The following is an 8849-nucleotide window of genomic DNA, read 5'->3' on the forward strand; positions in this document are numbered from 1 at the left end:
ATTGCAGGGATCACGGTCAGCAGGGAGGCCCGATTGCAGCCGGCAGGTAAGCAGGGTCACGGCCTAACGGAGAGATCAGATCGCTACCAGACGGAGGCCAGCGACGCCGATGCGCACGTGGGGAAGTGCCTTGTCACGCGTGGCGGTCGAGCAGCAAGAGAAGGGAGGTGTGGCGGGCACATGGTCTGCCGGAGGGGCGATCGAAGCCGGATGGGGCGGCAGGATCGCGATCGGCCGGGATGCACGGCTAAGGATAACAGGAGCGAGAGAAAGTTGTGCTCACAAGAGAGGAAGGCTCGCACGTGCAACGGTGGAGGAAGAGGGGAAAAAAATCAGAGAAACCTAACCTCACTCTGATACCATAATAATTCACAAAAGAAATCTCTTGATTAAAAAATATTACAAAAGGTAAACCCTATTTATAATTAAGACTCTATTCTAGGAAGTAAATTAAGATTCTATTCTAAGGGCTAATTTGTATTTTAGGTAAAATACAAATTAGGGTACCAAATCACCCCTAGCTATATTTACAATATTCTAACGGATACCAAATCATCCCTAGTTATATTTACAATATTCTAACAGAAACAAATGCTTCAAATAACCAAAACTAAGATGACCAGGATGATAGTGCCAAGATACTATTTCCTTATTACTAGAAACAAAATTAAAAACTACATGAGACACTAAAGACTAACTATTTTATCCTTAAAGGAATAAAGACCTTCATGAATTCTAGCACTACCAATCATCTTCCCCGATTGTAGGTCCTAAAATTAACACGACAAAGGTAAGAATTTAGCAAAACATAATCAAGAGTGACTTTATTAATAGAAGTTAGATTGCATTTTAGAACAGGTACATGAAAATAGATTTCAGAATAATGTACTGAGATAATCGAACATTGTCTATACCAGAAACTACAGTTAATGATCCATTAGCAATCCTAATAGTGGTTTAACGAGAATAGAGATAATAGGAGCAAAAAGACTTGAGTCATTGAGAGAAGGTATCCGAGATAGAGGCACACAAACGACTTAAGGGCAAGTAGCCCAAATCAAGGGAGGGCCTAAAGGCCTTGACAACAAGAAGCTCATATAGAGGGGGGCACTTGAATAACTCAAGAGCAAGTAGCTTGAATCTAGGAGAAGCTAAAACTCAAAGACATATGAACCTTGTATTGTTATAATGTTGAGTTTATTATTGGGCTAGTTTGAATGGATGGATGTATGAGTGCCTAGGTAGTGAGGTGAGCTACCTAGGGCTTGATTATTGAAGCCTTGTGATTGTAGGATGTACCTGAGTCTTCTTTGTCAACTAGATTAAGTCTCGAAGTTTACAAAAGCTTACAATAGGCTATGAGTGAAGTAAAGGATTGTCCAATTATGTCAACCAATTGGGTAAGGCTTTCAAGTCAATTAGAGATGTTAGACAACTAACCACGGTTGGCAATCAATTAGATACAATATTTGTGGAAATAAAATATTTTTATTTCAATTGATTAGAAGACTATTTCAATTGATTGAAGGATAGTTGTTGGAGTTTAATGTTCAGATTTGGGTTGTCCAATCAATTGAACCTAGCTTCCAATTGACTAGAGATGTTTAGTAAGTACCCCTTGGACATCAAACTATATAAGCTCTTAAGGAACATTTGGGCATTTATGTTGTATTCAAGTTGGTCGAGTACTCCAAGCAATCCAAGAGTTAAACAAGGATTAGAAGACTTTAGCCCTCAAGCTCTTAGTAATTTGTCTTCCTTATGCTATTATTCTCATCTATTAGGAAGAGGTGAGGAATTTGTAATGAGAGAAATCAGATCATAAAACTTACTGAATTTCATTGGTGAAGTAAATGTTCAGTATCTTGGAGGTGTTAACATCGAATTGTAGAGACTTAACTTATTGAAGGGTGATGTCTTAGGCCATGGAGTAGGAGCAAGGCCTCCAAACCACATTAAATATCCTTGTTAACGTATGTTTTTTTCATATTTTATTTCCGTTGCAATTTCAACACTTTAATCATCACACATGAACACTAGCTATTAATATTTATATTTGAGCTTGTGTTTGTGTAAGATATTCAACCACTATCTATTCATCCCCCCTAAGCAGATCATTTGAATCCAACAAATAGAATCAGAGCAGGTGCTCTAATTTAGAAGGTTTAATATTCTTGAGCAAATTGATGACTATGAATACTCCATCACAACTCTGTTGCTCTATAATGGGGTGAATTTTGTCTATTACAAGAGCCAAATGGAACAATTTGATATCTGGGTGGCAATAATAAAGAGGAGCAAAGCTCCAACGACTCAATTCAGAGAAGCAAATGAACTAAGAAGCTAGAAGAAAATTTTGAAGCAAACAAAAAGATAAGCAAGATCATGTACTTCGTATGCAAAAAGAATAGGGACTACTAGAGCAAAAGTTTAGACCTAAAGAAGAAGAAGGAAAAGAGTAATGAGAGAGCAACCCCTAAGTCATTTCCTCAAATAAACACACATTGTCAAATTCAACAAAGGAAGTTGAAGCTCAATTAAAGGGGGAGCCTCAAAGAGAAGCTACAATAGGGTAAAGGACTCAGCTAATACAGATCTAATTGATCTAATGCAGAGTTTATCCATGCAATTAAAAAAGTGTAAAAGCCAAGGCCTAGATGTAGAATTAAAATTAATCAAGACCAAGGTAGAATCTTTAACTACTAGTTGCAACCATAGAAGCATGATAATTCTAAGGTTGAATATTTAGAATTATAAAACTAAGTTTTAAAACCTAACCTTCATGAAATGAGGATATTCCTGCAAATAGTCGCCAATGGCTCCAAATATTTAAATATAATTCTAGAGAGTCAAAGGGCAGCTTATGATAAGAGTCATAAGACCAAGATATGGTATGAATCACAATCTAAGAACAAGTCATTTATACCTTTATTTTATATAGTCCACTAAAAACAAGTGTTAGATCATATGAACCCTGCATGCTTTGGAATGACGCTATGAGATTACACCTAGAATTGTACTAAAAAAGTGGATCTGAAGGAGGATCTAGTAAATTTAATCGGATCTAACTGATTTTGTGTTCCAAAATCCATTGTATTGTCCTATTAGATTAGGTTAGTGTTGAATGCAGGAAGAATGATTAGCTGGTGCATCAACTAGGTTCCCCATGGATGACACATGTTCTTAATTATAGTTATGACTTTAGACGATTATCATATTATAATTATTGATTCTTGCTTGAAATATGATGATTAAATGATATGAATGCCTAAATGTAGAGATATTTTAATTATATGTATGTTTGGTACTTTGATACCTTTTTGGCACATAAAATCATCATAATTGTCTAACCATGCTTTAAAATTAAATACATGTAACTCACTCATATGCATGTCAATAAATGATTCAGAGTTGACAATTTCTGTAGAACAATCATATGATTCATAGCTTAGCACCAAAACAATTAAGATTTTCTATCCTATCCTGACTTTGTGCCAAAATCATGACATATAGTGAATATGTATGAAAAAAAATCTAGCTTTAGAATATTAAATTATACTTGTTTGTAGAATTCTATGATTATTAAATTTTCCTAAAATTGTTTATGGATTTTAAAAAATCAGCATTTAGAATTTTCAAAATTCAAATCAACCATTACACAAATCTTGGCACATAATTGGCACCTAAAGAATTATGCTTAAAACTTTCAATAGGATAAAGTTACAATCATGGTTTAAAATTTTGAACCATACCGGAGTTTCGGTCCCGGACCGGAACAACACGATTTAGGTATCGTGCTATGCCGATACAATTTCGATAGTTTTTTAATTTTTAAATATAAATGTTAGGCAAAAACAAATAAATATATTTTTCTTTAAAGAAAATTGATATATCAATAACTTGAATTAAAATTGATACATCATATTATTTTACCTTACTAATGCCAAAAGGAGTGGCGTGAATAAGATGGAAGCATTGGTTCTTACAATATTCTAGTTAGATCAACTCCATAATTTTCCAACACCCAGATTAAATAATCATCCATGCCACGCAAATTTACATAGAGAATAAATAATAGATAAATTTTAGAAGACTCCTTTAACAATTTCATAATAATCTCATAGATTTTTTTCTTATTTTTTACTTTAATTTTATTGTTATTTAATATAAAAAATAATAACAAAAATATTAATTTATAGATAATAATTAAATTAATTAACAATTAGTTCATATAATTAATTATTGATTTATATAATATATATTTATATAGTTACTGTTTATAAATATTCTATATAATATGTATATTAAATACTATAATTTATATTACATTATAAAATCAAATTTATTTAGAAGATTTAAATTTGTATTTTTTAAAATTATTTTAATAATTAAAAAGTTTCAAATTATTTATAGATTTTTAAAATTATTTTGAAATTTTAAATATTTTTTTGAAATTTTAATGTATTTTAATTTACAAAATTAATTTAAGATTTGATTTTGAATAAATTACAAATATGAATTAGAAATTTTCAATTAATTTTTTTATTTTTTATATATTTAATAAAAATAAAAATTTATATGTCATAGTTATATTAGTTAATTAACAGTTTATTTAATTAATTATTAATATAATATATATATAATTATAGTTTATATAATAATTAATTAGAAATACATAAATAAATACATTATTTATTTATATATATAATTTTAATTTGATTTGGAATAAATTACAAATATGAATTTAAAATTAAAATATTTTTATTTTTTAATAAAAAATAAATGTATATATTATAATTATATTAGTTTATTAACAATTTATTTATTAATTATTAATTATTAATTTTTATAATATATATAATTACCATTTATATAGTAATTTAATTATTAATTAGAAATTATATATATTAAACATTACATTATATATTCATATATATTTTTTAAATAATATATTTTATAAAAATTTGATATAACACTGATATAATAAATATAACAGTTATTATAATATATAAATATATGTTTTATTTAAATATAATGATTTTAATTAAAATCGTTATATTGAATTTTTAATAAAATCATATTCTCTTCTCTCGCAATTCGGCTTCCACCGATTCCACCATCTAGTGACTTTGCCGCCCTCCTCATCTGCTTGTGATTCCAACCATCTGCATCTTCTCTTCTCTACTTTAATTGAAAATTTACTATGGTACCAGACTATCCAAAGAAGTGTGATCATCGCCTCACCGCTACTGCTGAACTCTCGCCGGTTGCCCTTGCCAATCGCCCTCATTAATTGCCCTCGCCGATGCTTCCAGGTAAGTCTTCGTCGTTTATATAGCTTTTTTTTCCTGATTAACGCGATCTCGTGATCGACGGAAGGAATCAAATCAATTCCTTCTGTCACGTATTGTGTCGCAACTTGACGCACGCGAAGACGCATGCGATGACACATGTGAAATTCTCGCAGGCATGTTGTGTCGCTCGAGTGTCGATGTTGGTGTCAATCCAACGTCGAAACGATAAAAATCGTGCATATCAAGCAAAATGGCTCAATTAGATCATTTGACCATACTTAGCATGCATGGTTTTATCTTTGCTTATCACATATATTGACATATTTTTCCATGATTTAATTGGATATTAATATGTTTGTCATGAGTATGTTATATAAATGGGAAATGATAAAAATGTCTTCTATGAAATAGATATGCATAAACTTATGAATAATTGAATGCCTATTACATGTTTGATCACCATACTTGATTGATGTCGTGTGACCACACCTGTATGTTTCATCTATCATATATTTATTATTTTTAACGTATGAAAAAGGGTAAAAATATTAATACATAAGTTAGTAAGTCTCCCAATTAGATAATAAAATGGTCACTCTAAAGGTAACTCGACTCGAAGATGAAGGATTTCACTCGATACCCGATCTAAGAGAGCTAAGGTTGAGGAGGAGCTTTGGATTTTTGGTTGCATTAATGCTTTTTTATGTTATTGTTGTCTCTAACTTACTCAAACATAAACAAAGAGAGATTATTGAGAAAATGGTTCTTCTCTAGTGGTTAGTTTAGATAATGTTGTTTTGATGATTTGACAATATGACTTAAATTAGGTCGTTTATTTAATATTAGTGCATCAAGTGTGTAAGTTTAGTCATGTCATCTTGGACTTGAGAGCAATGGCATAAATCGAGTGGGTTGTACTAGAGGGTAGATAGGTCAAATGTAGAGCTCAAGGGCAAGTAGTCTGGATCAAGGTGCTATGAGTAATTAAGGGCACGCAGGGATCGAGGACCGAGGAAGAGATTGGTGGACTCAAAGGCAGGTAGTCTAGATTGACGTGACACTCAAACATTCGAAGGCGGGTATCCAAGATCGAGATGGAGCTTAATGGCCTCAAGTGCTGGTAGTCCAAATTGAGGAGGTGCTAGAATGACTCGAGGCAAAGTATCCTCAACTAAATGGAGCTTAAGATCCAAAGATATGTGAATCATGTATTGCAATCACGTGGTTGTGATCCATTAGACCCCATAGTTGGATCAAGTATCCTCAAATAATAAAACTCTTGTAGAGAATTTGGGTAAAGAAATACTCTAAAAAATCATGTAATTCTTCGATGCTCAAGTTGATCAAGTGCCCAAAGCAATTAAGGAGCTTGGGCAAAGATTAGAAGCTTCTAACCCTTTAAACTTTTGATAATTTGCCCTCATTCTTGTGCTTTCATTTTCATCTATTAAAAAGAGGTAGGAAATTTATATTGAGAGAAATCTCAGGTAAGGTCAAGCTCATAAGACTAGTAAAATTCTATTAGTTGGGAAAATGTTGGTTCCTTAGAGGTGTTTGCGAAAGGGTGAATTGAATGCATTTTAAGGGTGACGCACTGAATGCATCTTACACTATGGAATAGGAACAGGGTCTTCGAATCATGTTAAATATTTTTGTTAACACAATATTGTAATCATCATAATATGCACACACTACTAGATATTTGTGTTTGAGCATGTGTTAGTGCAAGAAACATCAATAATCAAGTGTCATCTTGTTGTAGGTCATGGACTACAACTAGCAATGGAAAAAGGGTATTCCAGCAGAGGGGAAGAGGAGGTGGCCATAGGGAGGTGACACCTCAAAGCAAGAGGTAGCAAAATCACACGTTCTACATTATATTAAGCCATGACATGCAAAAGCTAAACTCGAGTAATAAGATAAAGGACCATATTTTAACCACCATCAAGTGCTAAACCCTAAACATAGCAAACACTATTTTAAGGCAAAGAAAAGAAAAGGCTTGTGATTTACAACATGCAGAACGAACATGAGTACTAGAAGAAGCTTTTAAGATATTAGTTAAAAATTCACTGATTGGCCAATACACATCCGTGACTTTTCCAACAATAGGACCTCCAAGGAAAGGTCTTCAGTATAGAGCTAAAAGAGCCAGATAAGCACTTTCTCATTCACAAATAAAGTAACAAGTGAAGCTGTAATAGCATTTCTAAGGTGATATTGCCAGGTTCTAGGCAAGGACTGTAGCCTACATGACATGCCAAAGGAGCTAACAAAGATGATTCATGCAAAAGCAAGATAAAATCCACATATGAGGGCTTCAACATAAATGGGGTGGCGTCCAGTAGAAGGACTTTAGTATGACTCTCATCATCGTTACCCAAGTCTTTTGTTTAATAAGGGAGATATGATTTGTTGCTCAGCCGCAGTCTCATGAATTTTGCCAACAATTGTAGAAGCTATTTGTGTCCATCCATCTCATCTACCTCACAAGTAATGAAAAAATGGCAAAGCTATTTGTATAAGCCACGAACTACAAGTTATTCGACAAAACAAAAAACTGAAAATGAATCAAAAGCTGATAGTAAAAAGGAAATGAAATCTAGAGTGGCACAGAAAAATAGCTAACTTCGTTGAAACAAAATACGACCTTACGACATCACGTCTGAGTTGTATATACCAGAATCAGTGCAAGAAATAGTAAATTCCGCATGACCGAAAGATCAGCCGGGGGATAAGATTTGAATTCAGACTGAAATAACTAATTAATTTACCAGCAACTATTCTGCGACCTGGTGCGGAGACAAAACTAGGAGGATTGCCGGTGACTGCGATTGGCCTGAGGCTGGCACTGACATAGGAGCAGCAGAAAGAAAGTTTCCGGCACTTGAGAGGAGGAAGGGATAAGGAGCTCAAGGAAAGAGCAGCCATGCCTCCACTCCGCCTCTCCAGTTGGATCGCTTAGGTTTTGTGTCCGCTGGGTAAAATGCATGGTAAAATTTAGCAACGCTTCTCAGCCAAGCGCTTAGGGATGAGGCGAGGTGAGGTCCAAACCGTTTGATGATTCATGACCTCAAGCTCTTTGACTAGTCTTCCAATCGGAGCAGAAGCAGAGAGGGGAAATGGGAAGCCGCCTTCGTCATCTTGTTCTTCTTAATGCGACCAAGATAGCAATGGAAAAGACTTTGAACTTCAATCTTTAGAATAAATTTTTAGAAAAATTATGTTCAATGGATCAATCAATGAACCATTGTATTGCATGATAAATTATTGTGATTTTCATATTATACCATAAAATTTATGTCTAATTACTAAGATTTTATATTTATTTTGCCAATTTGCCATACTGATATCTTTTATTAATTTTATTGAAAAAAATCAAAAGAGCATTTTGACACATATTCGTATCGATACCCTTTTTTTCCAATTAACATCAAATGGATGTCTCATGTAAAGTAAAATATTTAAAATACCTTTAGATTAGATTTTAAAGTAACAGCTATTTATTAACGTCTACATAATCAATCATGATAAAATAATATTCATTTGAAAAAT

The 8849-nt window shown here is 33.0% G+C and overlaps 1 long non-coding RNA gene across 1 annotated transcript; it reads right to left on the reverse strand.

Moving 5' to 3' along the window:
* Positions 1 to 7459: 7459 nt before the first annotated feature.
* On the reverse strand, positions 7460 to 8449 carry LOC141815848 (uncharacterized). Its single transcript, XR_012600618.1, has 3 exons — positions 8349 to 8449; positions 8069 to 8271; positions 7460 to 7776 (listed from the first exon to the last, which is right to left on the reverse strand). It is a non-coding gene; the product is annotated as an uncharacterized LOC141815848 (long non-coding RNA).
* Positions 8450 to 8849: the final 400 nt, after the last annotated feature.

Source organism: Curcuma longa, unplaced genomic scaffold (assembly GCF_044706935.1).
Source record: "Curcuma longa cultivar G26 ecotype Majalengka, Jawa Barat unplaced genomic scaffold, ITB_CL_G26_1.1 contig_11499, whole genome shotgun sequence".
NCBI lineage: Eukaryota > Viridiplantae > Streptophyta > Magnoliopsida > Zingiberales > Zingiberaceae > Curcuma > Curcuma longa.